Raw genomic sequence first — 24,611 nt, 5'->3', positions numbered from 1 at the left:
CAATGTACTGTAACAAGATATCAGAATATGAAATGCTCACATTTGTACTTTTGCCATACTGGTAAGAACAAATTCAGCCCAACAAAGTATCACTCTTGAGATAACAGTTATTTACTTCGCCACAGCATCTGGCAGAAAACAGACAGACATGCTTAGTGCCTAATTCACAAAGGTAAACTTACACTTATTTGTAAGTTTACTATTTTTTTTCGTATTCATAAACGGTAAGTTTAATTTTAGGAATAGTAATTTTATGAATGTGGAGACTCCCCACTCGTGATAGAGACTCCGTACATAACATGTTAGGCCTCTCCTGTCTTCGTATGTGCGTAGCTCTCCTCCCAGACTGCGGCATGTCCTGAGTTGTAAAACTACTATTAGTCAAAATAAACTTGTAGTTTGTGAATAAAAAGAAAATAGTAAACTTACACAAAGTTTAAGTGTACCTTTGTGAATCAGGCCCTTACACTTTTAGGCATTGTAATTCCACATTAATTCTTGGGGGACATTTATGATTTCCTCTCCCTGATGGCAGCTTATCCAATGAGGCATGCACTGCTACTATCTGAATAGTATAATGCACGACCCATCCTACAGTATATTACTGCATGCATTTTATAGAAACTAAAATAAATAAACACTCTCAGAATCCCCACACAGACCATAATTGAAAAGCAAAATACTGTTCACAGGTCTGGGTAGTGGTATCACTGCTACTGCACAACCCCAAGTAGAAATGGAGGACCCACCGAAAGCTTGATCCAGGCTTGAGCTGGTAGTCTGTCTGGCTCAGCTTGAGGTTCTGTTGGAACTTCAAGCTGATTACGAGCCAAGCTTTCATGCACCTTCTGCCTGCTACCTCAACCTACACAGGCGTTGGCGTTAAGGCGAAAGCTTTTAACTTCCAAACTGAACAAGGTAGGTTTGACTCTCCGTGTTGGCTATACATCCTGTAATTCTGGGCAAATCTCCAATGCCTAAAAGAAATGACTGTGAGCGTGTGTAATGTAACTGGTGTTCTGGTAAAACGCTTCAATAACTCCAGGTCGAGTTTACACTGTATTAAAACTGCAGGAAACTGCACAGAGGTAAGAACAAAACATTAACATAAAAGGGAAAGACACATAAAAAGCCGTTTAGTAGCTGGTTTGTGCAAAGGGAAAACATAAAACCTGGAGAAATTGCAGCTTTCCCACTTAAATTGTGTGGTCCTGGGCAAATATTTTTGTTTACCAAAACTTGTTTTTCTTCAAATGTGTGCATGAAAGCACATTCAAATACCTGAATCAGTGAACCAACTATAGGAAAACCTATTATTGTGTTTGATATAATAGACTTATGTTGCTCTAAAATAATCTGGGCACATACATGGTCCACGTGACAGCTGCTTTGCCTGTTGGTTCACTAATGGCACTGTCACCAGTGTGAGGATGGGCGCAGAAATTACTCCAAAATCATGTTTTAAAACTATAAGTGCTTTTCAGTGCAGCACTTTATTGTGACATGTTAAAGAAATACCCTTTCAAGAATTGTGAAGAGCTGTATCATATTTTACGTGATGTTTGTTGTATGTTTTACATAGCAAACATTTTCAGGGCTCTAAGAGCCAAGCCAGACCCGTAGTTCTCTGGCTCGGCTCTCTCTCTTAATTTGTTGGCTGGCCCACCACTACCCCCAACACACAGCGCCCAATTACAGTTTAAAGACAGTGAAAAAAACATTACAACTTTGCGACGTTGAAATGGTAGGAAGCACTTAACATGTGCCTTCTTCATGGCATCTTCTGCCATGACTGGATGGGCCAAAGGTCATGTTTGGGTGGGCCTGGCCCACCATTCACCCTGCTATCCACGGGCATGATGGGTGATGGGGCGTAAAGTAGTTATTTTTTCGACTACAGCTGTAAAGCATTCCTCTCTACAGACATACTTTCACAACAACGTAATCTGTGATATTTGATCTTGCGCATACATGCCCAATAAAGTTTTAGAAAAGAGTGCATAAACATGGGGTCTCACAAAAGGGGCTACCAACTAATGCAAACTCTGGTTTTCACTCCCAGCTCCTCGGAGGGACACTGTACACCGGCTGCTTTCCAGGGTTTGTTATCCGGTGCTTGAGGGCTGCTCAAAGCTCCGGGGAGGGTTGTGGCTGCCATCTTAGGCTGACTCAACTTACTGAAGTGACAGAGCTACAGCTCCATACAAATACACTTAGCTCTCTTCCTCTGATTAGAGAGGCACAAAGCTTGTCCAAATCTTATTAGCATACTTGGATAGAGGGAGAGCTGGCAGTAATAAGGGACGACTTAGAAGGAGGGTGAAGAGAAGAAGGCAAAACTACAACACGGAAAGCAGGTTTCGAACATTGAACCTGGTTTGCTAAGCTTGTTGTGTACTTTTTCACAAATTAAAAGCCAGAAGACTAGGTAAGGCAGTGTGATACTGAAGGAATGAAATCAAAATTCAGGGCTCAGTGGCGGTGAAAAAAATATATCATATGGGAACAATTCTCTCAAAGTTCGCACAGGCACATGAGATCACTCCCAGCTGTGATGTAATAGAATATCGTAGTCGGAATATTGTCTACATAAATATTGTATCCTAAATATTTTTCCCAAAAATTTTGCCACATTTGTGTCAATAACCAAAATATACAACTGTAAAGATGGGTCTCAGTCTGTGCCTTCTTAAAGTACTTTATTGGCAACTCTGCAGTCAGGGGACATCAACATCAACCTCTTCAATCCCTGACTCCTCAACCGTCTCCCTAGCCTCCCCGTACATTCCACACTCAACACTCCAGATCCCCAGTGATGTCCCCAGTATTCTAACACAGAATACTCCGACATCACAACAACCGATGGGACCATACTCTTGTAAACGGTATTGGCGACACAATGTTTATGTCAGATGCTATTTAGGTCTACAATAATAGCAAACACAGCAGACACACAGCTCTACATGGTTGTCCTTGATTTTCAAATTTTCACCCACCTAAGAATACATCACTTGCATCCAGCAGATCCCAAATGAAAACATTAAATACGAAAGCTATATCTTACTTTTGAATGAATACTGGAAGAGGTACAGAGAGCGTTGTGGAATATACAGAAAGGTTAGACAGAGAGAGGTATAAAGAAAGAGGTAGAGAGAGCTGAAGTGAAGTGTGAATTGAAATACAGAAAGAGATGCAAACAGGGAAGGCAAGAGGGATGTAGTGAACGACTCAGGAGGCTTCTTTATGCAATAAGCTTTAAGTTTATTCCAATTAAAGTTAGCACCCACAAACAGACGCTCTCGCTGCGCACCAGGACTCCAGACAACTGTCTAACGATGTGAGAACCCTGGAACGCATAAAGCAGCATCCGATCGTGGAACCTTGTTTGAACATACACAGTAATAACATGAAGTATCCTCGCGCTGGGGTGCAGCACGAGGATGAAATAATAACATCACACTACAACTTCTCCCTCTTCACAAGGAAAAAGAGCAGAAACCTACGGAAATAAAAACTATTTGAAGTGTAACAAGAATTAATATATAAGAAGTAAAACAAGTAAAATACAATAACAATAAAAGAAAAATCAGATCATGATAACACATAATCGTTCAATTTGGAAGGTAATTTTCTGCAACAAACTCCTAATTCCGGTGGTAATGAATAGGTGTCAGCATTGGTCACATCAGTGTTAGAAGTGGATGGGCTAGATGAGTTGGAAAGTGTAACTGGATGTGGAAGAACTTCCAATACAGGATGTTGGGGTTTTTAACCAAAAAGACCAGTCACAATGTTTAAACTCCGTTTTGGTCAAATTAAGTAAGGAGCGGGCCTGTGAAGCAGAAAGATGTACCAGAGATCTTTTGTTCCACCATCCTTTAACACCAAATAAGGCTGAACCTCCGCTGACAGCGGTGACTTGTACCGGAGGGGAACATTTTGACAAACCCTTAGTTACTTTTTTGGGATTTTTTATGAGAACCCAATCACCAATTTTCAATTTGAGTAAATCAAAGTTTTTTGCAGAGTCATACACAGACTTCATTAGATGATGTTTTTGCAAAACTTTGGATGCCAATTCTTGATTGCCAACACGTCTCTTGTTGTACTTATAATGTAACCAGTTAGGACATAAACTGGTGTGAACAGTCCTGTTTCTTAAGAGGAAAAACAGAGAAACACCTGTGGTATAATGAGGACAAATATTATAAGACCACAATTTAGCTTCAAGAAAATCTTGTACATCTTGATGAGAAGAAATGGCTGCTTGAATGGCATCTTTAACCAATCTGTTTGCTCTTTCCACCAAACCATTCGAGGTTGGTGAGTATAGAGCGACTGTATAATGTTATCACATTCAGCCAGGAATGAACTAAACTTCTCAGAAATGAAATGGGTGCCATTGTCTGTAACAATGACAGAAGATGAACCTTCCACAAAAAATATATTTTTTTAAAACTTTACAGCATTATTGGAATTAGCTGAATCACAGAACATATGGTAAGCCCATTTGGAGTGATAGTCAATTAGCAAAATGAGATATTTTAGGTCATGAGAAAGAACATTATAAGGTCCAGAGAAGTCTAGCGCAACTTTTTCCCAAGGTTTATTGGGAAAAGGAACAGGATGTAAGAGTGTGTTTATAACTTTCCATTTTTTGTCAGATAAAAGACATTCAGGGCACAAGTCAATGTGAAACTTGACTTGAGATTCAAGAGGTGGCCATCAATAGTGAGACTTAATGAGCTGTGAAGTCTTTGAAATTCCAAGATGACCTTAGTGTGCAAATTGAATAATGTCATTTCTGAGACTGGAAGGAAGTACAAAAAAATCATGTCTTATTACTAAGCCACTGACCAAGGATAATTCTGATGCAACCATGGTGAATGCTTTCAACTCATTAGAACGTTTTCTAATTTCTGGACAACCCATGACAATATATTCAGTTACTAGTTTTAAACTTTCATCCTTATTGTGTGCTTCCAACCAGGACTGTTCAGAAATGCAGGGGCATAATTTAGTGGCACCAAGGGCAGCAACCACACATTTAATGTCTTCAACATCCTCAACTTTAGAGGGATCCTGAATTGCCATGCGCAAAAGACAATCCACCCTGAAATTCTTTCCCCCTGAAATGTGTTTTATAGAAAAATTAAATTCATGTAACTTGGACAGGAGTCTGACAAGCCTGGCTGAGGCTTTACCATGCCCATTACTGTTGAGAAGCTGCATGAGAGGTTTATGATCTGTTAAAAGAATGAAACTTGCGTCCCCAAATGTAATTTTTGAACTTATCGATAGCCCAAACGCAGGCGAGAGACTCGCGCTCGATGGTGCTATAATGTGTTTCGGAAGATTTGAGCATTCTTGAAGAAAAAGCTATGGTGTGCTCCTTTCCTGATACCCATTGGCCCAAGACAGCTCCCAGCCCCATAAGACTGGCATCCACAACTATGAAACATCTAGAGGAGTCATGAAAGGGATGTAGGACCGGTGCTTCAATAATGAGCTTTTTGACTTGATTAAATGAAGGAGCAATTTCTCCTGACCAATCAAACTTGGAGCCCTTCCGTAAAAGGGCACGCAATGGCTCAACTGTTTGAGCATATCCTTTGACAAAACGGGCATAGTATTCTGCTAGGCCAAAGAACGATCAAAGTGAATCTTTGTCTTTGGGAGGGGTAGCATGACTGATGGCTTTAATAAGGGATACTTTGGGTTTGATTCCTTCTGGGGACAATGTATGACCCAAATAATCCAATATATGTGTGCCAAATTTACACTTGTCAGCTCTGATTGTCATACCTGCCTCATCTAATTTAGATAAAACTGAAGATAAATTTGATTCCCAATTATCAGAAAAGACCAAAATGTCATCTTGGTAGGCCTGGACTCTGGGCATGTTCTGAAAAAGATTATCCATGATCTATTGAAAAACACTGGCCGCGGAGGCCAGGCCAAAGGGAAGTCTGAGGTACTTGTAAACCCCAAAAGGTGTAATGAAAGTGGTGAACTCTTGTGAATCTTTGGTTAAAGGTACCTGGTGGTAGGCTGAACGTAGGGCAATAATTGCAAAAAAATTTGCTCCCCCCAAGTTGGCAAGAAGTTTGGGAATTTTAGGGAGGGGGTGACAGTCAATCAAAATGTTCTTATTTAATGTGCGCAAGTCCGCACATAACCTGACCGCTCCAGATTTTTTTGGGACAATAACAATGGGAGAAACCCACTCTAAAGAGTCAGAAGGGGCAATAACACCATTGTCACTCAAAGATTTGAGAACTGACTTGAGTTCATCCTTCGCACTAAGGGGAAAAGGACGCACCTTGTGAACAACAGGTTGAGCTTGTGGCTTGAGTCTGATTTTGTGTTGAAAACCTTTAACAGTTCCTAACTTATTTGAAAATAGTTTGAGAAATGTATCCAAAATGTTCTTGATGTCAGAAATGTGATCAGTGGGACATAAGCAATCAGTTCTAGGATGTGGAACATTTGTAGAACCAGCCGGAGTATAACCTTGGGGAGGTTTACCAACGGCAATTGGGTTTTCGAAACCTGGGATCCAATATAGACTAATTTTTGCAAGGTCTTGCCACCCAATGATGTTGCGTCCTTTGACTGCAACATATACCTTTGTGAAAATAGACCTTTCTAAACATTCTAACCTAGAATTAAAGTAGCCCAGCATGTCAAAATCAAACTCGCCAAAAGCTTTTGGGTTGACACCCGTTTGAAATAAAGATATTGACCCATGCCAGTTTCCTAAAAACATGACATCTGATAATATAGTTATTGGAGATCCAGAATCAGCCACGATAGGAATCTCTATGTCACCAAAGAATGCAGTACCTAAAGGACCTTTGATCAAATGCGGGGTAAAAATAGAGTTACTTTCAATTGACACGACCATAACTTGTAAATGATATATACAATCATCAACAGTTTCAGAATATTCAATACTGTTGATTCTGGTGGGTCTTTTAACAGATCTACATGAACATTGAAAATGCCCTATTTTCTTACATAGTACATATATATTTCCAATGGCAGGTCACATGGGGTTATTACCCAGGTGTGATTTAGATCCGCATCTGTAACAAACAGTATTAGTTTTTTTAAACACTTGTTTAAAAGGTTTGTTAGCCCGAACAGCATTAACTGAATTAGTAACATCCTGTAGCGGAGTTTTAAAAGAGTTGTAAGATTGATCATTTTGAAGAACTTTGGAAGTAGTGATAGACATCTCGATGCTCTTGGCGATATCTATAGTTTCTTGAAGTGTAGGTTTCCTACAACTAAGTAAGCGTTCTTGAATTTTCTTTGAGTAACAAGCAAAAGGAAATTGATCCCGAATGTAAATGTCTGGATTTTCTTCAAATTCACAAGTCTAAGCTAAAACTCTTAATTGCGCAATATATTCTTCTACTGTCTCATCTTCACATTGTTTACTCCTACAAAAATTATGTCTTTCTAGCATTATATTTGACTCTTCATCATAATGTTTTACAAGGTGAGATAATGCCTCATTGTAAGAATTCCAATGATCTGCATCACCAGCCTCTCCAGCAGGAGTTGGAAATTTAGGTAAGTTTTCAAATACATGTTGTGCTGCAACGCCTAGGCAACCATACAAAACTGCAACTTTACGTGCACAAGAAAACTTGACAGCATCAATAGCGACAATATGATTCTCAAAAGCCTTTACCCACTGACGCCATGGAATGCTTCGTTTGCCAGGAAGCTGTAAAAAGGAAGGAGGTTGCGCTAACTGTTGTGATGAAGTCATAGATGAGAGTCAAATGTATTGTACAATTGTAGACATGAAGAAAAATTAAAACAGAATTTGAAGTGAAAAGAAAAAAATTCTTATAAATGCCAACACAGTAAATTGTCAAATGAGGTAAATGAATGATGAGCCTGAAAGATAAAAGGTGCAGGCTTAAATAAAATGAAAGGTGTGCCTGTCACTGTTAAGTTGCACAGATTGAATAAATAAAAGGGTTTAAAATTCCTTTAAAATATGATGGAAAAAGTGTGCCTGTCACCGCAGAAGAGTGCAGGCCAGATCCTACCTTTGTGAAGATGCGTTGAAATGAAGACGCTTGAGAATGCGTGTCTTCCAGTACCGGTAAACTTGAAGCAAAGCGTTTGTGAGCATTGCCAGGTAACCCGGATTGGTTAAAATGGCAGCTTGCCGCTTGCGTGGAGACACGGATGTGGAATAAACTTGAAGCGAAGCGTTTCCAAGCGTTGCCAGGTAACCAGGAGAGGTTAAAATGGCAGCTTGATGCTTGTGTGGAGACGCTGATGTGGCTTTCCCTCGATTTCCTGAGTCGTGCTGGAGAAGCAGTTCCTGTTGCCAGGGGAACCAATCACAGGACAGCTGACGTCATCCAGGGATCAGCGAAAAGCCCAAATCATCGGGGAAGCGCCGAGAAAAAGGAGGACAAGCAGAACCAGGAACCTCAATCGAAGAAGTGGAACTCAGTAAAGCAGGAACGAGTCAGCAAGGCAGAAGCGAGTGCAAATCAGGAGGTGCCGAAGTAAGGAAAGCTTGGCTGGTGGGTGCTTGAAGGTGGATTCTTCGTCCACTCGTTGCCAAACGTAGTGAAAGACTCAGGAGGCTTTTTTATGCAATAAGCTTGAAGTTTATTCCAATTAAAGTTAGCACCCACAACCAGACGCTCCCACTGCGCACCAAGACTTCAGACAACTGACTAACGTTGTCAGAACCCTGGAACGCATAGAGCAGCGTCGGATCCTGGAACCTTGTTTGAACATACACAGTAATAGAATGAAGTATCCTCGCGCTGGGGTGCAGCGCGAGGATGAAGTAATAACATCACACTACAAGGAATAACAGAGAGGAAGTAGGTAGCGAGATAGGAGTACGGTTGTGTGGTAAAGGGAGAAAAGCTAGAAAGAGAGGATCGGTGGAGAGGTGAGGCAGAAAACAAATTGATAAATTGAAAGGTTAGATAGCGGAAGAGAAGGAGAGAGGTGGGGTAGAAAGAGATGAGGTAATGACTGAGAAGCTGATAGAGATGAGGTATAGAGCAGTAAGGTAGACGGAGCGATGAGGAGGTAGGGTACGGAGAAACGGAGGGAGAGATACAGTGATGAGGTAAAGAGAGAGATGAGGGTGAGGCGTGAAGCAGATGGAAGATAGATAAGAGAGACACGGGGAGGTGAGATATAGCTCGGTTAGGTAAAGAGAAAGTTGAGCGACAGAGATGAAGTATTCAAAGACCGGGAAGTCGAGAAAGTTGAGCTAGAATGAGGATGTACAGCGGTAGGCACATAGAACAGCAGAGCGAGGTGAGGTTGTGTGAGATATCTGGGGCAGACAGCAGACTTAGACATGGCTGTGATGTGGAGATTTCAGAGAGAAAAAGAGAGAGGGGGAAGGTACATAAAGATGTTGAGATGGAGAGGGGTGAAGTAGAAGACATGAGAAAGTAAACAGAGATACATGAGACAGAAAAAATGATTTATGAATCGCCACCAACAGCAAGGCAGTACAAGGGTTAAGGTTGGGCATGACAGACAAGCACACTATGATTCCTGGCCTAGTGGTGGATTCAATAATTAACACACCTTATAAAATCCAATGTCCCGTTTGCAGGAATTTAACAGGTGCAGTACTTATTTCCTAATTTCCGCTCTGTAAAATGGGATGCTGCTTACTGCATCATAATCTACATGTCCCAGTGTTTTCCAGCATTTTTCCTAAGTGAAAAATTGTAACTGCTGAAATTTCACTATGTGAGTTGATAAACTCCGACAAACGTATAATTGTGACTCATACACAAACAGCGGGTGGCGCAGGGGTCAAAATTTACTGGGCCATTCATAATACGGGCCTATTCTTCAGTGAAGAGCACACGCTCACCTGTCAACTTAAAAGATAATCTGCTCTTAGGCACATCTCTAGTGGGATTTCTCAGTGTTCCAATTGCTTTACCAAGAGCCACTTAGAAGGCGAGTGCCCTGGAATGTCCCATTAAATATAATTGTAATCAAGGGATTAGATTGAAATGGGACAGGGTGGACCATGTCAAATTTGAGGAGAATATTGTTAAGTGTAACCTAGCTGAATTTAGGACATGCACAACTTACCAGGCCCCTCCGAATGCCATTATAAGGAGCTACAAGACCATTTGTGAAGAGGTAAATAAAAACCTGTCCAGACCGTCTAAGAAATTACTTCAACCTGAACACAAGTGGTTTGACTCAGAGTGCTCGAAGGCAAACAAAGTTCTTAGAAAGGCCCTTCAATCTGTACCCCGAGAAATTAACCTGATTAAGGAAGCCAGACACTCATATAAGCAGACGCTAGAGCGTAGGAAAGAGGAATTGAAGGAACAGGCATGGAATGACCTAGAGAAAGCCAGTGCATTAAGGGAATCAAGATTTTTTTGGGAAGTAATAAATCGCCCACTTTTTCCAGATGACAGTAGGTCGGTAGAATCAAATATATCAGCTACGTGTTGGGTGTCCCATTTTTCTAAAAATTTTAACCCACATGACATTAATCTTAAATGTATCCGGTCAGATATCGGCTTTAACGTAGACACAGCACGGCAATTAAGTGCCTCCTTAAGGGTGGATGAGATAGAGGCAGCTCTTCAAAAGGGCATATATTGTAAAGCCCCTGGCCCAGATCGGGTCCCGTTAGATCTTTTTACAAGAAATCCAGATCTATGGGCCCCCATACTTTTAAATGTTTTTAGAGCCTCTATAGAGGACCACATTCCAATATCATGGAAAAAGGCGGTGGTTGTTCCGATATTTAAAAAGGGAAACAGGTACGACCCGACTTGTTATAGGCCAATCCCCCTTATAGATGCGACATGCAAGATAATGGGGAGGGTCATTTTATCACGCCTGGAATCGTGGTCTAATACTATGGGGTTATTATCTTGTACCCAATATGGTTTTCGCAAAGGCATGGGAACAGAAGAGCAGTGCCTCAACCTCTCGATGATTATGGGCAAGTACATGAAGGCAAAGGGAACGGCGATTCATTTGGCATTCATGGACTTGTCCAGCGCCTTTGATACGATTTGTAGGAGTAAGCTGTGGTCTATGATGAAAGACCTAGGCTTTGAAGAACCTTTAGTCACGCTGCTCCATAGACTTCACGACTCTACCTCGGTAGTCATTCGCTATGGCCCAGGGGGAAAAAAGACTGAAGCTATTGCCTCGACCGAGGGGGTTCGCCAGGGCTGTATTCTGGCCCTGTTTTTATTTCTGGTTTATACAAACGGGCTGGAGCAGTTCCTGCTAAGTAAAAATCTTGACTCCCCTAAAATAGATGGCGTTAGAATTCCCCTGTTGTCGTACGCGGACGACACTGTCCTGATCGCTCTAAAAGCCAACGGCCTTCAGGGCACATTGGATGCCTTTATGGATCACATGTCCGCATTACACCTGAGGGTAAACTATAAAAAATCTTTTGTGATGGTCTGTGGCCCCAAGGCAACAAAATTCCGAAAATTCATGCTGAATGGCCAAGAAATTGTGAAAGTGAGGGAGTTTAACTATTTGGAAAATACCTTTGATTGTAGACTGAACTGGGATCATCTGTTGGTGAGTCGAACCCAACAGACTAGCAAATCAATAGAGGGACTCTTTCGCTTTGCAGCGAAACTGGGTCAGAAACCAGTCGCTCAAATGCTAACCTTATATAAATCAAAGTGGTTGCCAGGAGCTATCTATGGAGCCGGTGTGTGGGGATATCAAAAGGGACCCCAGCTCCAAATTTTGGAGAACAAATTCTTAAAGAGACTTCTATGCCTCCCAATCTGTTCCCCCAACATCTTTTAGTCACACGGAGGTGGGCATGGATTATCTCATAGATAAAATCCATCTGGCCCCGCTGCTCCTTTGGGTAAAAATTTGGACTACAGGGGAACTTTCCCTTTCGCAAAGGGTTCTAAGGGATTGTATGAACCTGGATAACGCTATGGCAATCCCCTAGCTCCGCTATGTCAAGCAAACCTTTAATAAACTAGGAATGATTGCCCTGTTTAATAACCCAGAAAGTATTGAACCAAACTTGAAAAAGAGTATAAAAGAAGCTTTTGAAAACAAGCTGAGCACAGCCGATGGTCAAATAGGCCTTTTGGAACATCCCATCCTAAAACAGCAACAATTTTATCTTTCTTTTAGTAAACAAATTCATGCACGCTTTTTACTAACTAGATTACGCCTAGGCACGTTGCACTTTATTGTGGCTTTCCTGAAACACATTGGGATGGTGTGAGTGGCTACCCCCTGTATGTGTGATAATATGTCAAAACAGTGCACATTGCAGTTAATGCTCTTTTGTACACTATATAAAGATCCGAGGGCACGCTTTTTAAAAAGCATACTTAAGGAAAATTGTATTCGTTTGCACATAGTGGGTTTTAATTTTCTATGTTTATTGTCGGCTGCTTGTATATGTATATCTGTTCTTAGCTTCTTAAAATCTGTTTTAACCATAAGGAAAAGATACGCAATGTAGTACTAAATGATTTCTTTTTCATGTATTGCTGTGCTGTGGTGGTTGTCTCGAAGCTTTTATAACTTTTAATGAATGTCTATCTGCACTTTTATAGTTTAAATTTGAAATTGAATAAAGAAATCTGACTGACTTACTGACAGACAAGCACACTATGATTCCTGGCCTAGTGGTGGATTAAATAATTAACACAAGAAGAGAGGTTGAGTTCTCTTATAAGCCACTTAGATGGAGCCAAACGACTCGTGGAGTTCGCACCCTATTTGGGTTTGAAAAGAAAGCCCTCACACACCGACCTGGTCAGTGTCATGCTTCATCATCGGGCCCCACCGAAGAGACCTAATGCCTCTTCGGTGTGCTGCGACGCCAGGAGACTGCGGAGCTGGTTTGTGTGAAGGGTGTGTTGTAAGGTTAATTAAACTTAAAAGTGTCTAAAGGGTATCTAAAAAAAGTTTATTAATGATCCCTAGGACACAAGTAAAGAAGGGTTCTATGTGTCTGAATTATAATGCCAAAGGTAATGGATGGTTTAATTCAGATTTAACTTAGTCAACATGTTTCAGCCTTAGGTGTGGTTTTAATTTACCTAGGCATTCGTCAGGACAATGATAAACCCCGGCGGTATGGACTCTCTAATCGTCCACCCTAACCTGGGGGCGTGAAAGTGAAAAATTAATAAAAAGGTGATAAAGTGCATAAAAAGGAAGAGCAAATGCTCATTCCGAAAAATCACTCCTAGTTATGGAGTGTATCGGCACTTTAAAGTTTGGCGCTATCTGCACCATGGGTCTCAGGAGGGGGGTTGGAGTGTCCCTGGCACATCGCCCTCAGCACTCGCAGCCCACTTGTACACCTAGTACTTCCTCGTGTACAAGTGGGATGCGAGTGCTGAGGGCGATATGCCAGGGACACTCCAACCCCCCTCCTGAGACCCATGGTGCAGATAGCGCCAAACTTTAAAGTGCCGATACACTCCATAACTAGGAGTGATTTTTCGGAATGAGCATTTGCTCTTCCTTTTTATGCACTTCATCACCTTTTTATTAATTTTTCACTTTCACGCCCCCAGGTTAGGGTGGACGATTAGAGAGTCCATACCGCCGGGGTTTATCATTGTCCTGACGAATGCCTAGGTAAATTAAAACCACCCCTAAGGCTGAAACATGTTGACTAAGTTAAATCTGAATTAAACCATCCATTACCCTTGGCATTATAATTCAGACACATAGAACCCTTCTTTACTTGTGTCCTAGGGATCATTAATAAACTTTTTTTAGATACCCTTTAGACACTTTTAAGCTTAATTAACCTTACAACACACCCTTCACACAAACCAGCTCCGCAGTCTCCTGGCGTCGCAGCACACCGAAGAGGCATTAGGTCTCTTCGGTGGGGCCCGATGATGAAGCATGACACTGACCAGGTCGGTGTGTGAGGGCTTTCTTTTCAAACCCAAATAGGGTGCGAACTCCACAAGTCGTTTGGCTCCATCTAAGTGGCTTATAAGAGACCTCAACCTCTCTTCTTTTGTTTATTGACATATAACTGGGGATTAAGAGAGTGTTCTTGTACTTCCCTATCTCTCCCATTGTTATTCTGTAAATAATTAGCACACCTTATAAAATCCAATGTCTCGTTTGCAGGAATTTTTTTGTATTATTATTTTTTTTTACTTTATTTTTGTCATTTCACAGAAGAAACATATAACAACTCCCCCCTAGTGGCATCAAAACAGCACATATGCACTATGACAGACTCATTAAGGCACGGCTGGATGGACAGCGGTCATTCTGAGTTACACAGGCTTCACAGGCTTTAATAACACTGTACAATATATTACATCGCAGCCAGCAACTTGTGAGTATTTGGGCCAGCACCCACTCCCCACTACACCTCCCCCCCGGCTCGGGGGAGAACTCCGTCCTCCTCCTTAGTACCCGAGTCCATCGGTGAGAATAGCTATCCACTCGTCCCCTCTGACTCACTATACGAGGTTCGATCCAGGACCCCAATCTCAGCACATAGCATGCGCCATGCCAACAGATCCTCCTGCAGCCTCTCATCCCTCCTACATCGCTGTATATGTGCTTCCTCCGCCAGGGACCACTCCCGCACATCATTCAACCACCTGGGAATCTATGGGGTCCTCTGACCCATCCAAGTTATAGCCACCCGACGCCAAGCTAACACCAGCATCAAGTGCATCAATTTATAAGCCAATTTCCTCTTCCTCGGTCTAGGTACTAAAGCCAACAAGCAGTATAGGGGCGTCAGCTGAATGCGAATCCCTGTAGTGGCAGTGATATGGTCCACCGCCCTCTCCCAAAAACTCTGAACCATAAAAGCACCAGGAACAAGTGCAGGAACCCTGCTTCCCCCGCCCCACATCTGGGGCAATCACCCCCTCTATCCGGGGAGTAACGCTGCAGCATGACCGGAGTGAGATAGGTGCGGTGCAAGAAATTAAAACGTATTAACTCAAAATGCACATTACATGAGACCTTCTTCGTGAGAGTCCCTATTCGCTTGCGTTGGTCCTGTTCAATTGGAGCCCCAAAATCCGCCTCACAGGCCGCCCACGCCGGGGGGACCGGGAGGGTAGAGTCTCTACGCATCGCCGCAAACAACAGTGAAATAAGACGACGCCCCTTGCCACAAGACAAAATAATATCCAGAGTGTGAGTCACCGAGGGAACCTCCGTATACCGTGTCCATAACGACCTCACCACATCTCGCAAACCCTGGTAATGGAGGAACTGTCCTCTACCCAGGGCGAAAGTCTCCTTCGCCTGTTCATAAGACAGGAAGGTTTCGGAGGGATATAATTCCGCCAGGGTCTCACATCCCCCTCCCGTCAGGCCCGAAAGGACATCTGTTCCTCCAGCGACACCATGGGCGCCAGGATCCAAAGCGGTAGATCCCTATGAAAGGGCGCCGAACGGAGCACTCTCTCCACGAAGCAGTGCTAGACGTTCGCCATATGCCTCACGATGTAGGGCAGAGTCGCACTCGCCCCCTGTCCTCTCATCAATGCGATATGAAGCTCCGGCACTGTCACTCTCCCTGCTAACAGCCCGTTTGCAGGAATTTAACAGGTGCAGTACTTATTTCCTAATTTCCGCTCTGCAAAATGGGATGCTGCTTACTGCATCATAATCTACATGTCCCAGTGTTTTCCGGTATTTTTCCTAAGTGAAAAATTGCAACTGCTGAAATTTCACTATGTGTGTTGATAAACTCCGACAAACGTATAATTGTGACTCGTACACAAACAGCAGGTGGCTCAGGGGTCACGATTTACTGGGCCATTCATAATATGGGCCTATTCTTCAGTGAAGAGCACACGCCCACCTGTCAACTTAAAACATAATCTGCTTTTAGGCACATCTCTAGTGGGATTTCTCGGTGTTCCAATCTCTTTAAGAGCCACTTAGAAGGCGAGTGCCCTGGCAATTTGGCCACTTAACCCATACTTTAACACAGTTCTTCTCTCTTTGCCACATCTAAAAGAAACATTGCCATGATTCAGAAGGACACAATTGTATTATAATTCAAATTAGGGGGTCAGAGTCAGCTGCACATTTTTTATTCGGACTCCTGACTCCAAGTCAAGTCAAGAAATACTTTATTCGGTTCAATTTTCAAAAACCATAAAAGTACAAGACACACATAAACAAGCATTGGAAATGCAATAGGTCTCGCATTAGGAAAGTTTGAGCAATTGGTATTGTAAAGGACACTTTTTATATTTATGTGTTGGTTTTGAAAATAGCAAAAGTAATAGCTTTGTCAGTTACAATGTCAATAGTTTTAACTTTTGCAAATGTGACACCTATAGCATTTGTAATGCAATGTGTGTTGTCTTTACGTGACTTAGATGTATTGATATTGCAAATAACAATGGCTTTTAATTTTGTAAATAATTAATACTTAAATAAAATTTATTGTAATTTATAATGGCAATAGCTTAAACGTTTGTAAATTAATTTTGTGAAGATTATGTTCAGTGTATTTTATTGTGACGAAAATCCAAGAACATTGCATTTGCACCTGGTGGAGGATGTGGTGGTGGATGTGGAGGTGATGGTGGATGTGGTGGATGTGGTGGTGGATGCGGTGGTGGTGGTGGATGCGGTGGATGTGGTGGTGGATGTGGTGGTGGTGGATGCGGTGGAGCATGTGTTGGATGTGGTGGTGGATGTCATGGTGGATGTGGAGGTGATGGTGGATGTGGTGGTGGATGCGGTGGTGGATGTGGTGGTGGTGGATGCGGTGGAGCATGTGGTGGATGTGGTGGTGGATGTCATGGTGGATGTGGAGGTGATGGTCGATGTGGTGGATGTGGTGGTGGATGCGGTGGTGGTGGTGGATGCGGTGGTGCATGTGGTGGATGTGGTGGTGGATGTCATGGTGGATGTGGAGGTGATGGTGGATGTGGTGGTGGATGCGGTGGTGGTGGTGGATGTGGTGGTGGTGGATGCGGTGGAGCATGTGGTGGATGTGGTGGTGGATGTCATGGTGAATGTGGAGGTGATGGTGGATGTGGTGGAGGTGATGGTGGATGCGGTGGTGGTGGTGGTGGATGCGGTGGTGCATGTGGTGGTGGATGTCATGGTGGTTGTGGTGGTGGATGCGGTGGTGGTTGTGGTGGTGGATGTGGAGGTGGATGTCATGGTGGATGTGGAGGTGATGGTGGATGTGGTGGTGGATGCGGTGGTGGTGGTGGATGTGGTGGTGGATGTGGTGGTGGTGGATGCGGTGGAGCATGTGGTGGATGTGGTGGTGGATGTCATGGTGGATGTGGAGGTGATGGTCGATGTGGTGGATGTGGTGGTGGATGTGGTGGTGGATGTGGTGGTGCATGTGGTGGTGGATGTCATGGTGGTTGTGGTGGTGGATGCGGTGGTGGTTGTGGTGGTGGATGTGGTGGTGGATGTGGTGGATGTGGGTGTGGTGGATGTGGGTGTGGTGGATGTGGGTGTGGTGGAATAGAAACATTTTTTATATTAATTACTGCCAACGAAATTATTGCTGTTACTCAACAGCAAACGACCATTGAGAAAGCCAAACTCCCCACCTGGCACATACGCCCTCATTTCAGGTCATGACCCCGATTGTTACATGACACTCAGGAGAGCTACTATGACCCTCTGTCTCAATTTTATAAATATATATTATGTAGCTGTGCAGCCTTGATCGCTCCAATTTTACTTAATATGTAATCTTGAGTGAATATGTAATTTGTTGATCTGTAACTCACGTCACGAGTAACTGCTGTACATATAAGTAGTGTTGTCTACTACCATGTCACTTTTTCCTTCTGTAATTTACTTCGCTCTAGTCTAAAGCACTCTGACAACTCTGGGTAAAGTAAGCGCTATGTTAAAAACACATAAATAAATAAATTGCAATAGTCCTGTTAGGTTTTTGGTGCACGTCAATTTTTGTTTCTATAACTGGATGCAATAAAGGAAAGCTGGGAGAGGAACCAAAATTCAGGTTGGGTGGCACATACTATGGAAATAAATTAAATAGGCCAAACACCTTTTGGAGACCCCCTCCCCCAAACACCTTTGCATCCCACTTATAGCCCAGTGACGAACAGTATTGGGAGGGGTGATCTGTTGGAATTGGAAAGGAGGGGGAATTTGTGAGGGAGAGCGAAAAAGAGCTGTAAAGGGAAGTGATGGGAAATTAGGGGGAGAGTAATTGAGCTGGGAGAAGTTCAAAGGGAGGCGAAAGAAGTGTGCGATAAAGAGAGGGGGGGGAGGAGGGAGGGGGCCGTCTGAGGCGAGGTGGCGTCGGTGCGGTGAGAGGCGGATGTGGGGCGACACAACAACAAAGAAGCAGCGAAAACAAAGCAACATATGGCTGGGGAGTTGCAAAGACCGTAAATTAATTATAAAGGGAGGTGAGATAATGAGAGCACGTGCTCAGTCCCCTTGAAGGGGAGGGGGCAATGGCGGGCGCGAGGCAGAGACTGCAGAGTGATGCGAGGCTCCGGCGGGGTGGATTGTGCGCGAGAGAGATTGAAGGGGAGGGGGCAATGGCGGGCGCGAGGCAGAGACTGCAGAGTGATGCGAGGCTCCGGCGGGGTGGAGTGTGCGCGAGAGAGGAGGGAGGCTAAAGGGCGAAAGAAGTGTGCGAGAAAGAGAGGGGGGAGGAGGGAGGGGGCCGTCTGAGGCGAGGTGGCGTCGGTGCGGTGAGAGGCGGATGTGGGGCGACACAACAACAAAGAAGCAGCGAAAACAAAGCAACATATGGCTGGGGAGTTGCAAAGACCGTAACACGGCGGGCAGGGGAGGGGGCGGAGCGGGGAGAGGGGAGAGGTGCGACACGGCAGGCAGGGGAGGAGAGTAGGAGGAGGAGGGGGGAGGAGAGTAGGGGAGGCACGGCCTAACGGCCGTGCAATCCAGAAGTGAGGGGGCGGAGCTGGGGTGGATTGTGCGCGAGAGAGATTGAAGGGGAGGGGGCAATGGCGGGCGCGAGGCAGAGACTGCAGAGTGATGCGAGGCTCCGGCGGGGTGGAGTGTGCGCGAGAGAGGAGGGAGGCTAAAGGGCGAAAGAAGTGTGCGAGAAAGAGAGGGGGGAGGAGGGAGGGGGCCGTCTGAGGCGAGGTGGCGTCGGTGCGGTGAGAGGCGGATGTGGGGCGACACAACAACAAAGAAGCAGCGAAAACAAAGCAACATATGGCTGGGGAGTTGCAAAGACCGTAACTCGGCGGGCAGGGGAGGGGGCGGAGAGGGGAGAGGTGCGACGCGGCAGGCCGGGGAGGAGAGTAGGAGGAGGAGGGGGGAGGAGAGTAGGGGAGGCACGGCCTAGCGGCCGTGCAATCAAGAAGTGAGGGGGCGGAGCTGGGGGAGGCTGTGAGAGAGAGAGTAGGCAAGGCAGGCGGCTGGGGGCATGTGCACGCGCTTTTAAGCTCAATGCGCATGCGCATTGAGCTTAAATTTCTCGTGCACTGCAAGGAATCGCCACGATTCCTTGCAAGTTGGTTAAAGAGTGGATAAGCCCCCATAGTCTCGCAAGCTCGATGCGCATGCGCATCAACAGGCGAGACCTAAAATGGTCCAGGGATCACAATACAACATTAAAAAAGTTACATTCCACAGTTAAAAAGAGACAAGCGTTAATAAAGGCATTACAGGACAAAAAACTAGATTCAGATATACAATAGGCAATATTTGTAGTGGGTATTCTACGTCCATTTGATCTTTTTACCCAGTCTCACTGCAATAGTTAAAAATGTGGCCACATTATAGATTTCTCAGATATCTGTTAACATCTGAAGATACAATAAAGCTGGTTTAACCTGCCTAAACCCTTTCCCCTTTAACAGGGGAATAATGAATTTTTTCCTGATGTCTTTGAAGTGGGCACAGAAAAACAGGTAATGGGCAGTATCCATGATTGAGTAACCATCACAGTTACATATATTCAATTCCAAGTCCCTGGTCCAGCCAGGACGGCCAGAAATTAACAGGTGGACTTTGTTCAATCGGAACTTAGTGAGAAGGTACCTATGGTTTGGATTGGTAACAACCTTCAAATAAAGTTCCGGTTCATGGTCTGAGGAAACAATCAATTGATGAGACCTAACAGAGGGTTTTAACAGCTCCCTGTTTTCTCTGTCCATTCCACTATGCAGCAAAAAAGTGTTCTTTGTCCACTTCAGATCAGCTTTCACAAGGGCGGATGGATTGTGGAACAGTTCGGGCCGTCCCAGCTTTACACACAACTGTTCAACATATTTCAGCCAAGGGATCTTGTTCCAGTGATCTAATTTTAGGCAGTCCTTCATGATTTCATGATTAACTTCGAGCTCTGGATTGAGCCATACAGATATCCATTTCAAAAGGGGGGCCATAGAAACTCGATCTTCCAGAAAATCCACCCCGCATTCCTGATGTACAATAAAGCTGGCAGTGGATTTTGGCAAGGAAAGAATGGATTTTAAAAAATTATCTTCGATCACTTGGAGAAATTTAACAGGCCTAAAGCCCCACAGGTCTGCGCCATACATAGCGATGGCAATACATTTAGCAGCGTACACTTTTAAAACTGCCTCTATGGGCTTCACCCCAAGTTTACGTGAAAAACCAAGGACTGCAGATAATATGGGCCTATTCTTCAGTGAAGAGCACACGCCCACCTGTCAACTTAAAACATAATCTGCTTTTAGGCAAATCTCTAGTGGGATTTCTCAGTGTTCCAATCTCTTTAAGAGCCACTTAGAAGGCGAGTGCCCTGGCAATTTGGCCACTTAACCCATACTTTAACACAGTTCTTCTCTCTTTGCCACATCTAAAAGAAACATTGCCATGATTCATAAGGACACAATTGTATTATAATTCAAATTAGGGGGTCAGAGTCAGCTGCACATCAAAGTGGATGTTTCCTCCGCCAACCAAAGCCCTAATTGCAAGTGGCTGAGGATGTTCACCTGAATGGCACCCACTGATGCCCCCTAAATCATTGAATTACATTCCAACGAGGTTGGATGCATATGCATAAAGCAAATCACTCTTCCATGCTGATTGCTGAATCCTAAATTTAGAAATGGCAGGATTACATCACAGTAGGACTGTAAATAAGGGAAAAAGAATACCGTGATCCTGTCGAGGGTGCCTCTTCATCACACACTACAATAGGTATCTAAGGTTTTGTGCCTCAGCTGACAGAACCTAAAAGATATATATATATATCTTCATTTCCACAGCGGGAGTGTGCTGTTTGAAGATTTTGTGTATATATATATATATATATATATATATATATATATATATATATATATATATATATATATATATATATATATATATATATATATATATATATATATATATATATATATATATATATATATATGTGTTTCATCCTGCCCCAGTCTAAAAATACAGAAGATGCTTTTTTACGCCATTCTGGCAATTCAGTTATCAGTATCAAGCTTTACAACTTTTCAGCAAATTGGTGAATGTCAGGGAAGACAGGCGAACAAACAGCACATTCCTCAAAGTCTCAACTTACTAACAAGGATCTGCCTACGAACTGAAGAAGATAGCCATCTGCTAATTTAGCACATAGGCAGCAGTTGACGCATACGTGAAGAAGGTAGTTAACCCCCACTGATATTACCACAATTACAGCAGTACTTTATCTTTCTGTTAATGTATAGTGATAACTGTATAGAATAGATATGTCTTAGTTGGATACCTGCTTGCCTTATTTTTAATTATTGTATTTCTGCAAATTGCCCACATCTCATTTCAAAGATCACAATCTCTTCTTTAACATACATACCACTATAACCTAGAAATATCTAATCTCCTGTACATCGTTTATTAATACTAGCAACTATTTGCATAAATTCACATAGCCTATCCCACTAAAGCTCATGCCCTAATGCCTATTCATTTCATATACACTAACTAGAAACTAGAGTAAATGCATTTAATGGTTTTCTTAAGAGTACAATACTAATCACAATGACCAACAATAACCACTGGAAAAAGATTAACATTGGGTTCAGCAGCAGTGGGTTGCCCAGTGTAAAGAGCTTTACCTATCTTATCAGTGGCTGTAAGCGCTATGTAAATGCGATAACAATACAATTTGAGGCTACTGACTTCCTACAGGTGGTGTGGCAGATGTATGTAAAAAAATTAATACTTCTGTTCTCCCTCCTATGTCTCCATTAAAGATGGATTTTCAAAAGTGTACATTGTCAGTCAACAAACGTGGCTTCGCCAAGCATTGTGCGGCCTGATTTATATCGCTGATTAACATTACAGACGGAGGAGGGGGTGGGGTTGAGGGCTGATGGGAAAACCTGCTCGATTTGGTTGTTTAACTGCAACTATTTGTTACATTTGCTCACATTACCAACAGCTAGATTGTGTGCTCCCTGGGAATGTGTTAGACTGGGGTTTGGGTAAAAAACACAAAGAAAGACTGGGGAAGCAATTGGGAGATTAGAGTTGTATGGTATTGCAAGACGCACTATCCACTGTATGAAAATAACTCCACATGCTAAATATGGTATGTAAATATACAAACTCAACAGGAGCATAGATGTTAATGTCAACTCAACCGTTCTGAAATGCCCCTAACTTACTCCTGGCATACTCCTCGACTCCCTGAGCCCTATAGAGCCAAGTCGCAGTAAGAGGAGTAAAGTAGGTTCAACTCACACATCAAATACCTCATCCCTGGATAGCAAACCTAGGCTTCCTGACCTATACAGTGGGTGTACGTGTACCGCATTAGCTCGCGAGGACAGGCCGTATGTTCCATGTACAGGGTATCCACAAGAGATCGGTAAATTTGCATACAACATATTTAAAGGGAAATCAATTCGGTCAGTGATTATCCAAAAAATCTAGCATACCCATGACCATCAAAGCCCAATGCTGAGTATGGATTTATCTTCTGCTTTAATGTACAGGGTTAAGACCAAACATGTATTACTGCAAAAAAATCGAAAAACATATTGGGCACATTGTCGCGTGCAATAAAATACATCTCCACTAAAAACTGTGACATAGCGACCAAAATGTGCAGGGGCTCTTTTAAGTGCAAGAAATAAAAAATGTGTTTTAACTCTAACCTCAATTCAAATTACTGTCTCTGCTCTATATGCACAGAATTGGATTGTGTGAGGATGTTGCGAGTACTGGGGCATGTGAGAAGGGCTTGTCAGATACACTGTGATGCATTCGGCTGCAGTTTGCAACTGAAAATATTGCTTGCGGAACTGGATTATTATCCTCATCGTCGCAAATGAAATTATTGGATTTAAATCCTCACTGTTACAGAACACGGACACTGTACTTGAGGAAGTCTTAAAGGTCAATACACCGGTTAAAGTGCCGACCTTTCTACTACTTACACGGACTGTTCGTGAGTTCAGCAACCCCGGCGTTGGTTATTCATTTTGTAATGACATTAGTCCGTAATGCTGATATTTCCGGGTCGCACATCGACCAATCACAGAGTTAAACACATTTCGGTGTTTGTCTGGGAATGGGAGGGACTCATATGTATAAGGTGACCTTGCATTGGCTGAACCTCAACCAATCAGCCGCGTTCAGAATTCGGAAGTGCTCATTGGTTGCGGAGTACCATGAGCGTTGTGTGGTGAGGGAACCTAGCTCAAGTCGTTCATCTACACTGGTGTCGTACTGTTTGGAGTACCTGCGTTTGAGGGACAGTGCCTGCGTTTAAGGGATAGTGCCTGCGTTTGAGGGATAGGTCGTTCCACAACGAACAGGGGCCCGGGGCTAGCCTGTCAGGCATATTTTGCTACTGCAGGAGCAGCGCAGACAAACACAGTCTGTACATTTTTTTGTGACCAATGTAGAAATGAAGCAGAACCGTGGGTAGATAAGTGAAGGCTTTATTGGTTCAAAAGCCCCTACACAACTGTGCGTTTCAAAGGTTGGAAGTCCCACTCACCGTTGGAACTGTTGGGAGTGGCAGGGGACAGTGGGAATGGAATGTGGAATATTGGGGACCAATGAGGAAGCAGGGATAACAATAGGGGCTCAAATACAACAACCAACCTTGTAGTTCCCAAACTGGCATCAAGGAAAGTGTTAATTCGAAGCTATTTATGTAATTCGTCACATATAGACTGAGTTTTAGTGTAGTGGAGGTGGTTTAGATATGCCTGAAGTAGATTGAAGAAAGGTGATGTCTGTACATGAGCTGTGGTTTAAGAAGTGTAACTAAGAATCATCTATAAGCAGGGTTGGATTGGGATAAAAAAAAAAAAGGCCTGTGCACTCTATAAAAAAATGGCCCACATTTGCGGATTGTCTTTCTGCAAAACACTGATTCGGAAAAGCTTTATGAGAAGAAGGGGGAGGAGATCTGACAGAGGCATGTTGTTTTCTTAACTTCACTTACATAAAACAAATGCACAGATTAGTTCACACTGGTGAAACACATCTGAATACAAGTGGGGCCACTTCTGCTCAGGCTCTCTGCCCCAGCTCATTCTGCATACATTAATGGGCCGGCCCAGCGAGAGAAAGGGAGTGACACCTCTGCTTCGTTGGTCAAAGGGAGGCAATGGTGGCCCATCTGCATCCATAAAGGCTCCTCA

At 43.4% G+C, this 24,611-nt stretch overlaps 1 protein-coding gene across 1 annotated transcript in view; it reads right to left on the bottom strand.

Moving 5' to 3' along the window:
- The window catches only part of TECPR1 (tectonin beta-propeller repeat containing 1), a 575,261-nt gene extending 551,787 nt beyond the window's left edge, over positions 1–23,474 (bottom strand). The window contains exon 1 of the mRNA XM_086940729.1: positions 23,394–23,474. The gene's annotated coding sequence lies outside the window, so the exon portion shown is untranslated. The remainder of the gene's footprint in view (positions 1–23,393) is intronic.
- Positions 23,475–24,611: the final 1,137 nt, after the last annotated feature.

This window comes from Lissotriton vulgaris, chromosome 10 (genome assembly GCF_964263255.1).
Source record: "Lissotriton vulgaris chromosome 10, aLisVul1.2, whole genome shotgun sequence".
NCBI lineage: Eukaryota > Metazoa > Chordata > Amphibia > Caudata > Salamandridae > Lissotriton > Lissotriton vulgaris.
This window is presented reverse-complemented; position numbering and strand designations above follow the sequence as displayed.